Source organism: Podarcis tiliguerta, assembly GCF_965153285.1.
Source record: "Podarcis tiliguerta genome assembly, chromosome: 1".
In the NCBI taxonomy this organism is placed as follows: domain Eukaryota; kingdom Metazoa; phylum Chordata; class Lepidosauria; order Squamata; family Lacertidae; genus Podarcis; species Podarcis tiliguerta.
Window position 1 is genome coordinate 120,412,541 of NC_139534.1, and position 21,129 is coordinate 120,433,669.

Below are 21,129 nucleotides of genomic sequence, written 5' to 3' on the forward strand. Positions count from 1 at the left end.
TATAAGATAAAAAACAAACAAAACCTACATACAGTAACAGTGTTTTGTGTTGTGTATGATGCAAGTAATGGGCCCCGCCTGCTAGCCTGCTCCCTAAAATATCACTGGTTTGCTCATTTCTATATATAGGGTGCCTACATTCTGCATATGCAAGTGGCTTTAGATACCTATTAGGTCCATAAATTACCATATAGCATATATTCAATACAAAAAACAGCGACAATTTGTTGCTGACAAAGGACAGCTGGACATATAAAGGGCCCCATTACCTTCAGTAGCTTAGGGCCTCATCAGACCTAAATCTGGCCCCGCACAGTATCAAAATAATATTCTTTATTTGCTGAATATGGTTAGATGTGGAACAGGGATTTTTAACTCTGACAAATATGAAAGATCAGAAAAGAGGAGTGAAAAATCAGCGTGGCACGAGCAAATTTTTGCTCTGAAAGTGATTAAAAACTTTAGAAACACTGGGTTAACCTATTTATATTGTTTTATGTGATGTTGCACGCATTGTTGTTGTTTTGTATTCACTTATAGATATTATTATAAGGTACGCGGGTGGCGCTGTGGGTTAAACCACAGAGCCTAAGACTTGCCAATCAGAAGGTCGGCGGTTTGAATCCCCGCGACAGGGTGAGCTCCCATTGCTCGGTCCCTGCTCCTGCCAACCTAGCAGTTCGAAAGCATGTCAAAGTGCAAGTAGATAAATAGGTACTGCTCCAGCGGGAAGGTCAACAGTGTTTCCATGCGCTGCTCTGGTTCACCAGAATTGGCTTAGTCATGCTGGCCACATGACCCGGAAGCTGTACGCCAGCTCCCTCGGCCAATAAAGCGAGTTGAGTGCCACAACCCCAGAGTCGGTCAGGGGTCCCTTTTATAGATATTATTTCTACTTGATTCTAATACTTCTTAAAGCGTTCATGTGATATCCTGTTAGCCACTTACTAGCCACTTTGGGCACAGTGAGGCGTACAAATGGAGGGGCGGCCATGACTCATCAGCAGTCTCATCTGCACCTTGCGCTGCTGGAAAAGTTCCTGCTTTCAAGCACAGCCGAAGCCCCCGATAAACTTATTAAAATTTCACAAAGAAAGTCCTGAGCAATGACGCCTTCACCAAAGGCACCTTGCCCAGCGTGGCGCAGCTGCTTTCATTAACACCCACCAACAGACTGAGGGATTCGGAGAGCCCAGAGCTTCCTTTGGCATCTTCCTTGCCAGCTTTATTCCGGCTGAACTTTGCAGGCTGTGTGAAGATGGTCATAAATGTTTCAGAGGAGCCTCATTAGCCAGCAAGCAAAGAATGAAGGCTGGTGATAGAAGGCGAGGGAAGGGCGATTGCCGTTTTGACCTCTTTCTCTCAAGGTGGGGACTGCCAAGTTGCATCTAGGATTCAGGGATGAAGAAGACCGCAGTGCAGTTAACATATATAGAGAGAGCAATTACAAACCTAAGAAAACAACAAACAGAAATGTTAATAATAATAATAAAAAAATTTATTTGTATCCCGCCCTCCCCGGCTGAGGCCGGGCTCAGAGCAGCTAACTTCATAAAAACAACACAATATGCATAAAAAGACATCAATTAATTAAAATACATCTCAGAATTAATTCAGACAAGTGAAAATGTGGGCAGGTGGCAATTATCTGGTTGGAATTGAGAGTGGTTAATACTTGCCAGGACCAACTGTTTCCACTGATCATACAAGGACCTGTGAGTGGGTTGGGGGCCTCCTTCGAGCTTGTTTTATAAAAAGGAAAGTAAGTCAAACTTCATCCTGCCCAAAGGCCTGGTGGAACAGCTCTGTCCTGCAGGGCCCTGGTTTCTTGTGGGAGAGCGTTCCACCAGGCCGGGGCCACAGCCGAAAAGGCCCTGGCTCTAGTCGAGGCCAGCCTAATTTCCCTGGGGCCCGGGATCTTCAAGGTGTTGTTGTTAGCAGACCGTACGGTCCTCTGTGGGACATACCAGGAGAGACGGTCCCGTGGGTACGAGAGTTCTAGGCCGTATAGGGCTTTAAAGGTTAAAATCAGCACCTTAAACCTGATCCTGTACTCCACCGGGAGCCAGTGCAGCAGGTATAGCACTGGGTGAATGTGATCCTGGAATATTCAATGCTGAAGGGCAGTACTTGCGACATTAAAATATGAACTGTGTGGGAATGTTCAGGGATGCAAGAGAGGATATATTGTTTGATTATATCCTTTTCAACTTGTATTAACAAGTTCTACAATTTAGCAGAGTAACATTCCCCTTTTTAAACTTGCACAGCGGATGCATTTGCTCAGGCTCTCTATAGCCTCTAAAATACGTTTTCCTTTTGGTAATTCCCCATTTAGTCCCTCATAAAAAGATAGACATGACACAGTCTTCTATAAAAGTATAAAAAGAGTTTACTCACACATTCTGTTCACAATTGGATCCCAGAAAGCAGACTTAAGTTAGAAAAATAATATATACCTGGAAACTATCCCATAAGGAGACAGCTCCTTTGTCCTCTCTTGGCTATAAGGCAAGAGAGCATCTTAGGCTAAGCAGATGTTGCTTCTTTGGCGAATGTAGTCAGAGAGAGAGAGATGGCTGACCAGTCCTGCTCTTTTGTTACCTGGGCAGGTGAGGTCACGCCCACCTCTAGTCACATGCAGAGGAAGTGTTATGTACTGAGTTGAATAGGATCCAAACTGCAGCAGTCTGATTGGTCCTAGAACAATAGGATCCAAATTGCAGCAGTCTGATTGGTCCTAGAACAATAGGATTCAGAATGCAGCAGTCTGATTGGTCCTAGAACAATGCAGCAGTATGATTGGTTGGCAGGAACCACCCAATCATGCTCCAGATATAAGTGAATCCACAACCTGATTGGCTTACAGTAGAATTCCAGAATTAGCCAATCATGTGCAACACATTGTGTAAATAATGTATATAAAGCAGATACCTTGAGGGGACTTGCATTCATTCCTCCTCACCACTATGAGCTGAATAAAGAGCATGAAATCACTTTGCGAGTATATCTCAGGAAGTCTGTCCCAGCCTGGGAGAAACAGGAAGTTCCGACTGGCTGGTCCAGACATCCCCTTTTATGTCCACTCTAGGGATGTTGTACTTGACTGCTCTTGTGTTTCACATCCCACAAACTGCATTTATGGAAGGATGGAAGCCTTTTTCAAACTATTTAAAGAAATATTATAATACGATGAATTCACCATCAGGATTTGAACTATGAGAACAGAAATAATTTTATATCATTGTATTATAGTTACGATATAAAAGGGCAAAGACAGGGTGCAGTAATGAAGCTTAAAAAAAAAACAACCACAGAAAATGGAATGGGAAGTTGATAAAACAAAAGATTTTTTTTATTTTTTAATGTACAGTGGTACCTTGGTTCTCAAACTTAATCCGTTCCAGAAGTCTGCTCCAAAACCAAAGCGTTCCAAAACCAAGGGGCACTTTCCCATAGAAAGTAATGCAAAAAGGATTATCCATTCCAGACTTTTAAAAACAACCCCTAAAACAGCAATTTAACATGAACTTTACTATCTTACGAGACCACTGATCCATAAAATGAAAGCAATAATCAATGCACTGTACTATAAAATAAATAAGACAGTATTGTAGATGATAAAAAGTTTTTAAAAAAATAATCTTACCTGCACTGCATTGTTTGGATGGGGGGCTTTTATCCATTTCTGCAGTCACACAATCAATCAATCAATCAATCAGTAGCCAAACTGGGTTCCACACAGTCACAAAAACAAATTAACCAAAAAAGCTTCAAAAGCAAAATAAATAGCAAAAACCAAAACGCCAAACTTAAACCGTTCCAGAAGTCCATTTGACTTCTGAAATGTTCGAAAACCAAGGTGCAGCTTCTGATTGGTGCAGGTACCCTGGAAACAATAGCTGACAGCTGCATCGGATGTTTGGCTTCCAAAAAATGTTCAAAAATCAGAACACTTACTTCTGGGTTTTTTGTGTTTGAAAACCAAGGTGTTTGAGTACCAAGGTGTTTGAGAACCTTGGTATTGGAATTCTATGTGAAACTTGTAGAAATTTAATAAAATATATTAAAAATAAACTATGAACTACATCAGATTTCGTTGCCACCCCTATCAGTAAGGAATCCAAGAAGTCAATGTATTTTGCTTCACTGAGACACCTTTCCTGTGCCTTTTTTTTTCCAACCCCAAATTAAGAAGCAGCGGTTTCTGTGCCTGACATTCTGAACGAGGGTTTAAAATTAATAGACTACAGAGTAAGCCTTGTAATGACTAGATAATATGACATGGAGCACTGTCACTTTGCAAATTAGGGAGTGCCATTAGAGACTGTGTAGGAACAAGCTCACCATGGGAAATTTATTGCCTGCAATTCCTGCAAAAAAAGTGCAGGTTTGAAGAATAAACGGCAGCTGGCAGATTAATATGAATATATGATACTTTCCAAAGCACATCATCACTGTGTGAACTTTCAGGGCAAAATGTTCAAACGTGGTGGTGCTAGTACAAAAAATTTAAAATACCGTATTTTTCGCTCTATAAGACGCACCAGACCACAAGACGCACCTAGTTTTTGGAGGAGGAAAACAAGAAAAAAAAATATTCTGAATCTCAGAAGCCAGAACAGCAAGAAAGTAGCAATCCCTCTTGCTGTTCTGGCTTCTGGAATAGCTGCGCAGCCTGCATTCGCTCCATAAGACGCACACACATTTCCCCTTACTTTTGAGGAGGGAAAAAGTGAGTCTTATAGAGCAAAAAATACGGTAACTGCTGAGTTTGTCGCTCACATGAAATTCATTTAAGGGGTGGGGGAGGGAATAGCACAGAAATACAGTATTTCAAATATACAGTGGTACCTCGGGTTAAGTACTTAATTCGTTCCGGAGGTCCGTACTTAACCTGAAACTGTTCTTAACCTGAAGCACCACTTTAGCTAATGGGGCCTTCTGCTGCTATCGTGCCGCCAGAGCATGATTTCTGTTCTCATCCTGAAGCAAAGTTCTTAACCTGAAGCACTATTTCTGGGTTAGCGGAGTCTGTAACCTGAAGCGTATGTAACCTGAAGCATATGTAACCCGAGGTACCACTGTATTCTGTTCCAGTCAGCGCCAGTAGAATTGGGGCAAATTCAATGTACCTTATGCCTCCCCCACTTTTAAAATGATGTGCAGTTAAGAGGTTTGTAAGGTATAGACTTGAAAAACGCAAAGTGTCAACAAGAAGCTGAGTGGGAAATTGCAATCACATCTGTTAGACTTAGCTGCTGTAGTGTGCAATGCTTCTGTTCAGGGTTTTAGCCAGCCATGCCCTTCGATATGAAACTCCATTCCGTCCTGCCATTTCCCAATCCTAGTCTCCCCCAACAGTCAGCCAGCATTCTATGCCACTGAGCATGCTTGCTGATCTAAACACGGTTTATACCAAGGACTGTGTTTGCCAGAAATCATAATCTTGGTCTTAAGAGTAATTTATAGATAGGCTTTCGTGTTTACAACATGTGCTGATACACCTCCAAGAGATTTTGAAGTCCCGATTGGGAAAGAGAGAAGGGCACTAAATCATCTGCATATATTTCTGTTCCTAATTCTTGGAGAGGTGGGGAGTTTTTGTTGGCTAAATATGGCACCAAAACATTAATATAAAAGTTTAAAAAAAAAAGGGGGAGCCAGAATGCAACTTTGCTTCACTCCTTGCAATGTTTTAAAAGCACCAAGTAAACTCTGACCCTCATTTCTCAGATCAATAGTAAATGTCTGAAGCCAGTATTGGTGATTTGAAATTTCTCCCGCCGTCTATTTCGATTAACAGAGTTGAATGCAGCAGAAAGATCAATAATGGCTAGGCGTTTCTTTTGTTGTCCATTGTGGTTTTAGATTTTAAGCCACACTTACAGAAACAACAATTACCTTGAAAGGCAGCCCATATATTGATTTAAAAACAAAGAAACAAAAAACACAGCATCACTTATTGTTGTTTTTCTGCCAGCTAAGCTGCCGTCATAGGCAGAGAAGCATTTTAAGGTTTACTAGAAGACATCCATTGCTTGCCACATAACCTCATTGCTTAACTTGGCCCTAAACAGCAGGGGCGGCCCTTAACTCAGTGGCAGAGCATGTATTCTGCATGAGCCAGCCCAATACATTTTGCTGCCTGAAGCGCTGGACAAGATGGCATCTTGCCGGCCATTCCACATACTTCCTTCCACATGGCTATGTAGGCAACAGGACACAGTCCTCCACCCCCGCTGAGGCCAGCTGCCTAGCTTATGGGATGGAGGTCACATCGTCAGTGGCACACACAACTCTGTCCTCCCGCCATCTTGTTCTTGTGATACGTTCCCCACTCTGCCTGAAACACCTGATTCACTTTGCCAAATGGTAGGGCCGGTCCTGTAGGCCAGCCAGCATGTCCTTCCATGCAGTTGTGCCTGGGTAGGGCTTAAAACTCACCCTCCAACATTTCACAGATAAAAATAAGGACAGACTTCACAATATCCCAACTGTCATAGTAAAGATCACTGTCCTGAACATTTTCCCCACCCTCCACATAAACACATAGCGCCAAATTACCAAAAAGGCAGAGTAGGCACTGGCCTATGCGCCCCACACCTTTTAGGGGCCCCATGACAACAGATCAAAATAATATTGATTTGATCTTGAAAGAAAATTGCAATTAAGCTTTCTTAGTTCAATGTTATTCCACTAGAGCAGGGGTCGGCAACCTAAGGTCTATGGGCCACAAGCGGCCCACAGGGGTTGTTTAACCGGCCCATGAGCTGCCCCTGAGCTGAGCTGCCCGTTCAGCGAGTCCCCGCATGCTGCACTAAACTGGCACAGCGTGGTGTGGGGACTTGCTTCCATGGTGCCAGAAATCACGTCTGCGCATGTGCAATCCAGTTCATGGAGGAATCTCCAATGGAGTGAACAGGCCCCTGCACTAGAGCTCTTGCACAAGAGTAGCCCCGAGATTTTGACTGCCTGGGAACCTCCACTGGGTTTAATCCGGCACTGTACACACAACTATACAAAGCTGGCATCTCTACGGTATATTGTAATTTTGCTCTGCAATAGTGCACCTTCCACAGATTTTTAAATATTTGACCTAAAAAGCGCTTGGGAGGCCTTGGGCCTTCTTCCTGGTGAAAATGAAGCAAAGAGGAGCAGCTTCGTAGAAGAGATTCTGCAATCCATCCCTGGGGGGAATTTTCTCTGCCGGGGGTCAGGGAGTGCTGGCTGCCTCTGCGATCTTTCCTTGCTCTGCACCAGGTGAGTTTCAGGGCTGTTAAGCACTCTCTATGCTTTTGCAAGACATGAAGCACACACACACACGCTGTCAGGGGTCAGGCTGGGGGGTAGAAGAAGAGAAGAGTTTGGATTTGATATCCTACTTTATCACTACCCGAAGGAGTCTCAAAGCCGCTAACATTCTCCTTTCCCTTCCTCCCCCACAACAAACACTCTGTGAGGTGAGTGGGGCTGAGAGACTTCAGAGAAGTGTGATTAGCCCAAGGTCACCCAGCAGCTGCATGTGGAGGAGCGGAGACGCGAACCCGGTTCCCCAGATTACGAGACTACCACTCTTAACCACTACACCACACTGGCTCTGAGGAGGAATGGTGGGAGCAAGGCTGGGATCCTGAAGCTCCACACAAGCAGGAGGATAGTATTGACCTAGAGCAATGGTTTGTGGAGGGGCACAGTTCGGAGACTGATAGTTGGGCCGAACCGGAAGGAGAACAACAAGGGGAAGAAGAACGGGAGGGGAGAGAGCTGGTTAACTCTCCCTCACTAGAAAGTGCGCAGCCTATCAGCCTTAGAGCTAGACGATTGGATTAGGTGGTCTCTCAGAAGGCTTATTGATGGAGAGATCACGTGGCTAGGAGACAGGAAGGTGGAAGTAGCTAGAGGAAAGCGGGAGGAACTCAATTGGGAGCACCTGCACAGTAAGAACGGATGCTGGATTTTGTGCTGTGTTTAATAAACCTTTCTGATGCTGGAAAAAGACTACTTTCGCTCTGTGCTGGTATCTACAGAGAAGGGGGAAAGGTAAGCCTTGCCTAACAGCCTGACACACAACACAGCCCTTGCAAGTGACTTCAACATTTGGAGAAGGCCGGTCCCCTTTCAGGTGCAGCAGCAAGATGTTGTGTTAGCCCACAGGAGGCACCCACACCCCCCTTTGATATATGCACTCTAGAGATCCTGGGAAGGGAGGTAAACCCTTGAAGGATGATCATTCTCGCAACTCATGCTAAGAATGTTCACAAGACAACCTCAGACCAGCAAAAGCAGGTTTGTATCCTGGCAATCTGGAGCAACCCAGGTAAATAAGGACAGTTCTAGCATGGTGAAACCAGCACAGATTGGACTATATGGAATTGGCCGAAATGACTGGCAGAATCAGAGACCAGGGAGAAGAGACGGTGGAAGAAGACTGGAAGAAATTCAAAGATTATCTACAGAAATATTATAAGATTAATGAATGTTAAAATGACATCAGATTGAATCTAAAAGGTTATTAGTATAAAAGCTGTAAAATTAAAAGATTTAATATTTTAAGACTTAAAGGAGACCAAGTTATATCAAGATAGTAACAATTAAGATAAGGATTAATTAAGATAGAGGGTAGGGATTTGCTGGTTAAATATATGATTTGGAATACAGTGAAGGGAGGTTTGGGGAAGTCGGGAAATAAGTAAATGAAAGAAATATTACGAAGATGAAATTGTTTTTATTAATGTTTTTTTGTGTGATGTTTTTTGTACTTTTTTTTAGTTTAGTTTTGTTCTATTTTTTTGTGTAAAAAACCTAATAAAATATTATATATTTTATATATAATATTATATATATATATTATATATATATTATATATATACGAAAGCATATATATATATATATATACAAACCAGCACAGAATGTCCACTTTCCAAATGTATTTCACGAAACATCAGTTTGTGTCCAGAAGGGTGAACAAATCAATAAAAGCTGCTCTTCGAGGTCAGCCAGTGCTCAGGTGAGAAGTAGCTCTCTTGTGAACCTGTTTTCTTCCCTCACCTCTCCAGTCAAAACCTTAAAAAAAAAATCTGCTTTTTCAAGCGACGTTTATAAATACCTTCTCACATTTTGTCACGGCCATATTCATAGGAGTTCCGTTATCAGTTTTTCCTACTTTTTCACAGTTTGGATAATTATACACTGCACTGAGCAAAGTCATCTGAGATGTGTTGATGGCACAGAAATAGCTGTTTGTGTCTAATGGGGTGTTTGCAGAAAAGGAGAGTGAAACATAAGCGGAAGAGAAAAGGGGGAAGCCATCGATAGCTTATAGGATAGGTGGCCTGAGGTGCCACTGACCTTTCAATCAGGCCAAGTGGAAATCATTAGCAGAGAGACCCTGCTATGCAGAGAACGCAACAGCCGCAGCAGTGCCTTCTGGTGGCCTATGAGTCGTTAACATTGCTAGACTTGTTCAGCAGAATCCCTAAACCTGATCTTGTGTAGGAATAAATGAGCTTTCCACCCCAATAATGAGTTTCAAAGCTTTAGTGCAGGATAATCTTAAAACACACACATATAAGCATTACAGTGGTACCTCAGGTTACGTACGCTTCAGCTTACAGACTCCGCTAACTCAGAAATAGTGCTTCAGGTTAAGAACTTTGCTTCAGGATGAGAACAGAAATTGGGCTCTGGTAGCGCAGCAGCAGCAGGAGGCCCCATTAGCTAAAGTGGTGCTTCAGGTTAAGAACAGTTTCAGGGTAAGTACGGACCTCCGGAACGAATTAAGTACTTAACCTGAGGTACCACTGTATATGAACAAAACAACAAAGTAACGCACTGCAAACAAGCAATGCAGTTCAGTCCTATGTCACAGAATTATAGAACTGAAGAGTTGGAAGGGACCTGAGGGTCATCTAGTCCAACCCCCTGTGATGCAGGAATCTCAGCTAAAGCATCCATGACAGATGGCCATCCAACCTCTGCTTAAAAACCTCCAAGGTAGGAGAGTCCACCACCTCTTGTGGGAGTCTGTTCCACTGCCGAACAGCTCTTACTGTCAGAAAGTTTTTCTGTATGTTTAGTTGGACTCTCCTTTCTTGTAACTTGAAACCATTGGTTCTGGTCCTATCCTCCAGAGCAGGAGAAAACAAGCTTTCTCCATCTTCCATGTGACAGCCCTTCAGATATTTGAAGGTAGCTATCATATCTCCTCTCTCTCAGTCTCCTCTTTCCCAGGCTAAACATACTGTGCTGGTCCCGGGGGTAAGGTACCTTGGGTGTAGCAGAGTCCACACGAAGAGGGGCAAGGTCCGAGGCAGAGTGCCGGGCGGTGAACAGGAACGCTGGAACAGGAGGCTGTGCGGGGAACAGGAACACCGGATGGTCGGGGACAGGAGGCCGAGCAGGGAACAGGAGTACCGGATAGTCAGGAACAGGAGGCCGAGCAGGGATCAGGAACGCAGGAAGGTCCGAAGCCAACAACGACGTTGCTCCCGCAACCTGGGGCCGGGCTGACTGGGCTTTTATCCTCTTCTAAGGCCAGGGGCGGTCCCGGCCCCCAGGAGCCCCGCCTCCTCTGGCCTTAAGGCGAGCACTCCTCCTGGGGGCAACCAGTTCCCTTCGCCTCTCTGCTCTAAACCTCTGCAGATCAGGAGAGGCCGAAGGGTTACTGGGCCCTGGAGGAGGCTCACCTGTGGCCACTGAGTCGTCAAGCCTCTCTGGGGCCAGAAGGGCTTCACCTGGGGCCAGCTCCTGATGCACTGCCACAGGTGCAGGCTCTTCAGCATCTAGGCCTTGCCCCAGTTCAGCCGGCCCTGGAGGCGGGGACTCCTGTGCAGGCCGGGATTCCTCTGTTTCATCCTCCGAATCGGAATCCCAGGCCATCACACCATCCCCCCTCCCAGGCCCCCCCCTCAACCGAGGGTCCGGACCCGGCTTGCCGGGGTACGTCGCATGGAACTCTCGGAGGCAGGCAGGTGCGTGGACGTTGGCCGCAGGTTCCCAGGAACGGTCCTCCGGTCCGTACCCCTTCCAGTCAATGAGATACTGCAGCTTTCCCCTGCGGTATCGGGAGTCCAGGATGCGTTCCACCTCGTACTCAGGCTCTCCCCGAACCAACACTGGCTGCGGTCGGGGACGGTTCGGGTGGAACTCGTCGGGTGGGGCCACCGGACTCAAAAGGGACCTGTGGAAGACCGGGTGAACCTTCAGGGTTGCGGGTAACCGGAGACGAAATGCCACAGGAGAGACTTGGTCTACGATAGGGAACGGGCCGGTGAAGCGGGCGTCCAACTTCCGCGAAGGTCGAGAGGGGTGGAGGTGGCGAGTGGAGAGCCAAACCAGGTCACCGACGCGAAGTTCCGGCCCCACCTGGCGGTGGCGGTCGGCCTGGGCCTTGTACGCTTCCTTGGCCTGGTGCAGTTGCTCCACCAAAAGCTGTTGCTGGGACTGGAGCTCTTGAAGCCACTCCGTCACCGCCGGGACTGCGGATGTCGGCAGCACCTCTGGAAACAGCCGTGGATGATAACCATAACTGGCCTGGAACGGGGTCTGCTGGGTGGACGCATTCACCGCGTTATTGTAGGCGAACTCCGCCAATGCCAGGTGGTCGACCCAGTCATCCTGCTGGTAGCTGCAGTAACACCGGAGGTACTGCTCCAGCACCGCGTTCGCCCGTTCCGTCTGGCCATCGGTCTGTGGGTGATAGGCTGACGAGAGGCAGACCTCCGTCCCGAGGGTCTGGTGTAGTGCTTGCCAGAACCGGGATGTGAACTGAACGCCCCGGTCGGACACCACGCGCTCAGGTAGGCCATGCAGGCGGAAGACATGCTGCAGGTACAGCTGAGCAGTTTCCTTGGCTGTGGGTACAGATGGACAGGGAGCGCAGTGCACCATCTTGGTGAAATGGTCGGAGAAAACCAGAAGGCAGGTACAGCCACGAGACGAGGGTAAGTCCACTACAAAGTCCAACGAAACCGTGTGCCAAGGGTGCGGTGGAACTGGCAATGGCTGAAGTAGGCCGGGGGGTCGCCCGGTAGGTCCCTTAGCGCGCCGGCAGACATCACAACCAGCAACGTAGCGAGCCACGTCAGCCTTCAGGCGGGGCCACCAAAACTCTCGACTGACCAGATGGGTGGTCCGATACCGTCCAAAGTGCCCCGCTGCTGGGGCATCATGGGCCATCCGGAGAACCTCCAGCCGTAGTGGCCCTGGCGGGATGTACAGACGACCGTGGTGCAGCAGAAGGCCCTGATGCAGGACCAGCCCCGGATACTGTGGGCTGGACCCTTCAGCCAGCTCCCGGAGTCGTTCCTGGGCCCAAGCGTCGACCCGCTGCTGTTCCCGCACCCGAACCTGCAGTGGCTGCGCCTCCTGGGTGGCCAGGAATGCAGCCGGAGGTAGGATCGTGGTGGGTTCTGCTTGCTGTACCGTGTCTGCGTTGTCTTCAGGTTTCCGGGACAGGGCATCCGCCTTCTGATTCTGAGAGCTAGGGATGTAGCGGATCCGGAACTGGAACCGGGAAAAGAACAACGCCCACCGGATCTGTCTTTGGTTCAGCTTGCGGGTGGTCTGGAGGTACTCCAGGTTCCGGTGGTCGGTTCTCACCTCCACCGGATGTCGTGCCCCCTCAAGATGGTGGCGCCAGACCTCAAAGGCTACCTTGATGGCCAGTAGTTCCCGCTCCCACACAGTATAGTTACGCTCCGCTGGTAGGAGCTGGCGGGAATAGAAGGCACAGGGTAAGAGTGGCGCTTCAGGACCAATCTGTTGAGACAAGACGGCACCGAGAGCCGTACTGGAAGCGTCGGTCTCCACCACAAAGGGTCGAGAGGGGTCAGGATGTTGTAAGATTGGTGCCCTCTGGAAACAGGCCTTCAACCCCTGAAACGCCTCCTCTGCCTCCTTGTCCCAGGAAAACGGCGTCTTTGGGCGCAGTAGCCGGGTCAACGGGGTGGTGCGATGAGCATAATCAGCGATGAAGGTCCGGTAGTAATTGGCGAACCCCAGGAAACGCTGTAGGTCCTTGCGGTTCCGGGGTGCCGCCCATTCTTGAACCGCTGTCACCTTCCCCGGGTCCATTTGCACCCCATCTGGAGAGAGCCGGTGACCAAGGAAGTCCACAGTCCGCTGATGGAACTCGCACTTGCTGAGCTTTGCGTACAAACGGTGCTCACGCAAGCGCTGCAGCACGGTCCGGACATGTCCCTCATGGCGGGCCGGGTCACGGGAGTAAATCAGTATGTCATCCAAATACACCACCACGTACTTGTCTAACAAGTCCTGAAACACGTGGTTGATGTAGCGTTGAAACACAGCAGGCGCGTTGCACAAACCGAAAGGCATAACCAAATATTCGAACTGCCCGTACCGGGTCCCAAACGCTGTCTTCCACTCATCCCCGGCTCGGATCCGAATCAAGTTGTAGGCCCCCCGGAGGTCCAGCTTGGTGAACACCTGTGCCCCTTGCACCCGCTCCAGCAGCTCCGAGATAAGGGGCAAGGGGTACCGGTCTGGGACGGTAATTTTGTTCAGGGCTCGGTAATCATGGCAAGGGCGGAGTTCCCCACATTTCTTCTTAACAAAAAGCACCGGTGCCGCGGTGGGCGAGGTGGAAGGCCTAATGAACCCACGCTCCAGGTTCTTGCGCAAGAAGTCCTGCAAAGCCTCGCGCTCTGGCTCTGTTAGGGAATATAAGCGACTCACTGGTAAAGGCGCTCCGGGTTGGAGGTCTATGCCGCAGTCAAAAGGCCGATGCGGCGGCAGCTGGTCTGCCCCCCGTTCCTCGAACACGTCCTGGTAGTCCTGGTACACGGCTGGGAGCGTGGGTGCTGCCTCCTCTGAGGGCGCGGACGCCAGCGTTCCGGATTGAGCATGGGAACATGGGACTGGGAAGTGCACGGTCCGTTTGACCCAGTCAATCTGAACGTTGTGGGCTTCCAGCCAGTCCATCCCTAGCACCAGGGGGAAGCGGGGCATAGAGGCAATGTCCAAAGTTCGCAACTCCCGGTGCTGCTGGAGACACAGGACCAGAGGCTGGGTCTCCTGAGTAACGGCACCTGACCGCAGAAGTCGTCCGTCAATCGCTTCCACCTGGACCGGTACTGGCTTGTTCCGAAGTGGCACCTGATGATGGGCGGCAAAAGCAGCGTCCATATAGGAGCGGGTTGCCCCTGAATCTACCAAAGCATGGGTGAGGATCCAGGGCCCACCTGGAGGGTATAAACGTACCGAAACCATAAGATGTTGCAAGTCCATTGGTGCGGGCCCATTCTGTACGGTTTGGGACCCCCGGTAGCTAGGGCCATCAGCTACTGGGGTTGGCGGTTTCCCTGCGGCTGGCGTTTCTCAGGGCAGGACCGAGCGAAGTGTCCACTTCCGCCACAGTAAAGACAGAGATTTCCATCCCGACGCCGCGCCTTCTCTGCGGGGGAAAGGCGTGGCCGCACTGCCCCGAGCTGCATAGGCTCCTCCGTTAAATCAGTTGTGACCGTGGGGCTGCCGGAAAAAGCTGGTGCCGTGAACTGGAAGTGTCGGCGACCCCGGGCCTGACGACGATCCTCCAACCGGTCGTCTATTTGTAGACTCCGTTGAATGAGAGTGTCCAGCGTGGTGGGGCGTTCCATTGTGGCCAACTGGTCCAGTACCTCGTCCGAAAGCCCTTCGAGATACTGGTCCCGCAGTGCCGAGTCATTCCAGGTCAAGTCCTGTGCCAACAGCCGAAACTCCGTGGTATATGTGGCCACCGTGGACTTGCCCTGTTTCAAATGCCGAATCGCCCGGTTGGCTTGACTCTCTTTCTGGGGGTTGCCGAACGCGGCCTCCAAACGATTGCAAAACCCCGTATAGTCTGCCAGCAAGGGGGAGTCTTGCCTGAGTAGCGGCAACGCCCACTTGGCCGCCTGGTCCTTTAACAAGCTAATCAAAAAGTGCACCTTGGTACGGTCGTCAGGAAAGTTCCGGGCTCGCCCCTGAATATACAGTTTGGCCTGGGCCAGGAACATGGGAAAGCTGGCCGGGGCTCCATCAAATTTCTCAGGCAAAGCCACTGGGTACTTGCCCGGAGCCGGGGCGTCGGCCCCAGGAGCCGGTAGGGCTTCCAAGCGTTGCTGAAGTGCCTCAACCGCGGCACTGAGCTGCTGCACGGTGTGAGACAAGGCCTGATTCTCCTGGGCCAAAGCCACCAGTGCAGCCGCCTGTTCAGCCATGGCCTCTGGCTCTTCCCGAACGCACCCCTACGAAGGGGGAGTGCGGGAGGTGGCGGGAGCAAACTGTGCTGGTCCCGGGGGTAAGGTACCTTGGGTGTAGCAGAGTCCACACGAAGAGGGGCAAGGTCCGAGGCAGAGTGCCGGGCGGTGAACAGGAACGCTGGAACAGGAGGCTGTGCGGGGAACAGGAACACCGGATGGTCGGGGACAGGAGGCCGAGCAGGGAACAGGAGTACCGGATAGTCAGGAACAGGAGGCCGAGCAGGGATCAGGAACGCAGGAAGGTCCGAAGCCAACAACGACGTTGCTCCCGCAACCTGGGGCCGGGCTGACTGGGCTTTTATCCTCTTCTAAGGCCAGGGGCGGTCCCGGCCCCCAGGAGCCCCGCCTCCTCTGGCCTTAAGGCGAGCACTCCTCCTGGGGGCAACCAGTTCCCTTCGCCTCTCTGCTCTAAACCTCTGCAGATCAGGAGAGGCCGAAGGGTTACTGGGCCCTGGAGGAGGCTCACCTGTGGCCACTGAGTCGTCAAGCCTCTCTGGGGCCAGAAGGGCTTCACCTGGGGCCAGCTCCTGATGCACTGCCACAGGTGCAGGCTCTTCAGCATCTAGGCCTTGCCCCAGTTCAGCCGGCCCTGGAGGCGGGGACTCCTGTGCAGGCCGGGATTCCTCTGTTTCATCCTCCGAATCGGAATCCCAGGCCATCACACATACCCAGCTTTTTCATTTATGCAGTTCAGTAAACTTTCTTCTCTCTGCTCCCAGAGAGAGATCCTAAGCTTTTTCATCACTGTGCTGTGGGTTAAACCACAGAGCTTAGGACATGCCAATGAGAAGGTCGGCGGTTCGAATCCCTGCGATGGGGTGAGCTCCCGTTGTTCAGTCCCTGCTCCTGCCAACCTAGCAGTTCAAAAGCACGTCAAGGTGCAAGTAGATAAATAGGTACCGCTCTGGCTGGAAGGTAAACGGTGTTTCCGTGCTGCTCTAGTTCGCCAGAGGCGGCTTAGTCATGCTGGCCCGGAGGCTGTACACCGGCTCCCTCGGCCAATAAAGCGAGATGAGCGCCGCAACCCCAGAGTCGGTCACAACTGGACCTAATGGTCAGGGGTCCCTTTACCTTTACCATTCTATGAGCCATCTCTGACCTCTCAAGTTTCCTCTCCTGCTGTGAGATCTGAAGTTCAGGTGTCCTGTGATGTATGGGATAGAAATTGATTCAGTTAACATTTGAAGGTGAATCTACCTAATCCATGGTTTTCAAACAATACAAGAATTGGAACACAGCCATCCTTTGAAATTCACACTTCTCCAAATATTGCGATGCAGTTTCTGCTCAAAGTGTGCACAAAAAATACATATATTTGTCAGAATAGCTACAAACATGTGGTTTTAACTGTAATTTTTTTTTTAGTGATAATTTTATTGTTATGTTGTTGTCATATATTCACGGCAAACTGAAATTACTTTAAAGGATAATGCAGGATTAAAATGACTGTTGAAAGATATGTAAAAGCCTTTTCAAGTTAGAATCCAGCCAGCCTCTCTGTTGCATATTTCTATCTAAGCTCTTTTTTTTATTATTACAAATCTTTTCTGAGTAGCAAGATAATTTCAGATAGAGATTGTGGAAGCTGATGAGCGGAGCCTTTGGGGGACACTTGTGCAAACTGCAGCTGAAACAGGTGATATTTAAACAGAAGATGTTAAGGAGATGAATCGAGATTGACAGGTTTGTGTCACCATGGCAACAACCTCTCATGAATACCAGGATCAAATGCTGAGGGTGCATCGTGCAAACAAGCATTTAATCAAGAGATATCATTGCCAGCCTACTTCCTTCAATTTTATCTCTGCCTCGCAGTTCTGAGAAGGGGCTTGGGTTTATACGAACCCTCAGAGATTTCTAAGAAAAACACACAGCTAGCGCACTCAGTAAGTCAAAAGGATTCCATATCTCATATATGGTGTATCATTTCCAAGCAGCCTAGCAAGATTATTTCAAGTGACACAGCAGCTACTTGCAAGTAGCTGTAGCTCAGGGGCAGAGAGTCTTTGACCCTCTGGGTGTTATTGGATTCCAACTCACATCATTCCAGAATCACTGGCTATGCTGGCTGAGGTTGGGGAGAGTTGAGTTCGCCAACATCTGGATGGCCACTGGTTTCCTGCCTCTTCCGTTACAGCTCCAGCTGTTACAAATCATGGCGGTGATGCAACTGGAGATATCAGTGATTCACGTTTTCTCTTCATCACACGTCTCTTCACACTTCAGCACCATAATAATGTATGAAGTTGGGTGGGGGGCATTAACTTGTGACCCTGGTTTGCTGTGTCAGTTACTCAGTTTGTGGGGTGGCACAAAACGTGGGTTTCAGGGCACTGTTGTTGTTATTTAGTCGTTTAGTCGTGTCCGACTCTTCATGACCCCAAGGACCAGAGCATGCCAGGCACTCCTGTCTCCCACTGCCTCCCGCAGTTTGGTCAAACTCATGCTGGTAGCTTCGAGAACACTGTCCAACCATCTCATCCTCTGTCGTCCCCTTCTCCTTGTGCCCTCCATCTTTCCCAACATCAGGGTCTTTTCCAGGGAGTCTTCTCTTCTCATGAGGCAGCCAAAGTATTGGAGCCTCAGCTTAAGGATCTGTCCTTCCAGTGAGCACTCAGGGCTCATTTCCTTAAGAATGGAAGGGGACAACAGAGGACGAGATGGTTGGACAGTGTTCTCAAAGCTACCAGCATGAGTTCGACCAAACTGCGGGAGGCAGTGGAAGACAGGAGTGCCTGGCGTGCTCTGGTCCATGGGGTCACGAAGAGTCGGACACGACTAAACAACTAAACAACAACAAGCCACCTTGAGCATGGTTTGAGCTATGGAAAGGCAGCATACCAACAAAAGGATGGATGGATGGATGGATGGATGGATGGATGGATGGATGGAGTTGACCACTGTGAGAACAGAATGCTGGACCAGATGGGCCTTGACTTGATCCAGCTGTGTTTCTTCTTACGCACTTACACCATAACAGTTGCAGAATTTATCCCACCCGTTTAATGCAGTCCTTTATCCTCATCCATCTGAGATGCGGAAGCCAATTGAAAACAGCTTTTCATGTAATGCGTCCTCTCGACCTCTCCTTTCATTGTGCTTCACGAAGGGATTGAAGAGGATGGGTATAAATAGGAGATGGGCACAATAGAGCAAAGCATCTGAAATAAACGCCGAGCAATTAGTGCAGGAAGTTCTGGTCCCATCAAAGGAACAGAAACATCTCCCGTCTCCGTGGTGCGGTGATGGCAGGTCGCCCCAGAGCACCACTTTCTTCCCATCTTGCCGAGGCGCTCGCAGGTGCTAAATTTGAAAAGAAATCCCTGGGCAGAGCCAGCAGTCTAGCAGCAAAGGCTGGATTAATATCAATTATTTGTAAAGGGCAAATGTGAAGATAAAAACACCATGGTAAACGTTTTCATAAGTCATGATGGGCGCTAAGGATGTTCGAGACTGTGGAGAGAAGCGAGGGTTTTCAGGGGACCCAGTGACCTCACGATGCTGTCCACATGCCCTGCTGCAACAAACGGCCCAACTGTGTGGGATGCTAAGAATGTCATTAGGAGCACAGGAAGTGGCCTTCCCCTGAATCCAACCCTTGCTTCATTTAGCTCAGTACTGTCCACACAGACTGGCATCAGCTCTCCAGAATTTGCAGGCTAGGAATGTTCCCATCCCTACCTGGAGGTAGGAGGTGTCAACATGCAGAGGGGCCAGGAGGCCAGCTGGCAAGCCCAGCTCGGACGTCTCCTTCCATCAGTCCGTGCTCCAACGTAAAATCAGCGATCCGAAGTTCAAAAGCCAGGGCATGCAATTAGCAGAGTGTGGTTCGCACACAGAAGTAGGCGTGAGGCGTAAATCATGCTACAGCTACAGATTTATTACACATAAATCAGAACAAAGAAACATGGTGTCCTCTCTCTCATGTCATCTTGGAGAAAACAGCTAAAGCAAAAGCAATACATACAAACTGAAGTTCCCAGCAAGCTGTGCTGGAATGTAAAGAGACATGTGACATGCAACAATTCCACACATCTGTTCTTTAAGGAGGAATGGAATTCTCAACAGGAAGGGGTTGAACCTTCTGAAGGCTAAGCAAATGGCCAAGCCTCTATGAGCTAGAGTTCTTCCCCAAACTACAGCAGCGTCCCACCCCTTGGTTAGCAGAATGGACAGGGGCCTGGTTTCCACAAGTACAACTGCATGCAGGATGGGATACTGAACCTTTCCCTTTCCCACCCTTGTTTCTGCTGCATTTTCAGCACCAAAGTGACCTCCCCGGACTGCAAGCGGTGGTCCTGGGCTGCCCAGATGACAAGACTCCCCTCTTGGCCTGGCTGATGTGGTCTAAAGGAAAGCCCCAATCTGGTGGAACGCTCTGTCGCAAGAGACTAGGGCCCTGCGGGACTTGACATCTTTCTGCAGGGCCTGCAAGACAGAGCTGTTCCACCAGGCCTTTGGCCAAGGCACAGTCTGACCCCCTCCTTTGGCAATCCTCACAGAACTCTAGCCCAATGGTTGCCATTAATTTGATTCTGAATTGATTTTAGAACGTATTTTAATTAATTGACTGTGTGATTTTATGTACACTGTGCTATTTTTACTTGTTGTTAGCCGCTATGAGCCCAGCTTTGGCCAGGGAGGGTGGGATATAAATAAATTATTATTATTATTATTATTATTATTATTATTATTATTATTATTATTATTGCCACCAGCTTGGTTGCAGAAGTTGCCGGAAGGTTACGAGGCGCCATCGAACCATCTGAGGAACTCTGGATTTGTGTAAGGTTTACTCTTGAGCCTTTTCCACCCTTGAAGATATCTCGCAAGGCAGCAGAGTGTGTGTGTTTTAGTAAATGAACGTGGGAGTTGAAGCTGAAGGCCGCCTTGACATTCTGGTGGGATTTTGCCTGCTGATAATTGGGAGTGAGAGAGGCACGCAAGTCGAGGGGATTGCTTGGCCAGAGATGAATCTGGAGGCTGTGAGTTCCATGCACTGCTCCGGTTTACGGTGAATTTGTTTTCATTTTCTCTGCTGTTAACCCTGAGAAATTGTCAGTGAAACCCACACTTAAAGGGCTTGAACACCTACCCGATGCTACGTGACAACAGGATATTACAGTGCTGGAAATGTCTGGAGGGGAGACAGAAGTTGCCTTGCCGAAAGGTGACTGGGGAGAGTCTGGGACAGAGCAATTTCAATGTGGAAATGTCAAGAACGTTAGAACAGCCTCGCTGGAGAAGTCCAAGGCCTCATCTATGCTATTCCAATTCCTAAATTGAAACTCAGAAGTTTCTGGGAGTTCGCAAGTGAAGCTAGTGACTTTCTCTGCTACTTGCTCATAGTGTCTGCTTTTCAGCTATGCATAATTTTTACATGTGCTTTCATCTGTCTTTTTTAGCTCATTGCCGATTTTAATTATAATTTGAATGTTTTCAGTAGCTGTTGTTTTTACTGTTTTATTCTTGTGGTAAACCACTTTGAGGTAGGTTGGTTGGCTGGTTGGTTGGTTTTCACAATCAAAAGGTATATAAATTGTACGAAGTAAATAAATAAAGGTAGACTGCATCTGAACATGAAGCTTCTATTTGGCTATCCTATATACAGTGGTACCCCGGGTTAAGTACTTAATTCGTTCCGGAGGTCTGTTCTTAACCTGAAACTGTTCTTAATCTGAAGCACCACTTTAGCTACTGGGGCCTCCTGCTGTCACTCCACCGCCGGAGCACGATTTCTGTTCTCATCCTGAAAGCAAAGTTCTTAACCCGAGGTACTATTTCTGGATTAGCGGAGTCTGTAACCTGAAGCGTATGTAACCTGAAGCATATGTAACCCGATCAGATCCATGGGGTATGGCCCAGCGGTCAGGAAGGTTGTAGC

At 48.7% G+C, this 21,129-nt stretch overlaps 1 long non-coding RNA gene across 1 annotated transcript; it reads left to right on the plus strand.

Annotated features, from left to right (window-relative positions):
* The first annotated feature begins 19,332 nt into the window (after positions 1-19,332).
* LOC310672155 lies at positions 19,333-20,690 on the plus strand. Its single transcript, XR_014508438.1, has 3 exons — positions 19,333-19,404; positions 19,964-20,030; positions 20,308-20,690. It is a non-coding gene; the product is annotated as an uncharacterized lncRNA (long non-coding RNA).
* The last annotated feature ends 439 nt before the right edge of the window (positions 20,691-21,129 follow it).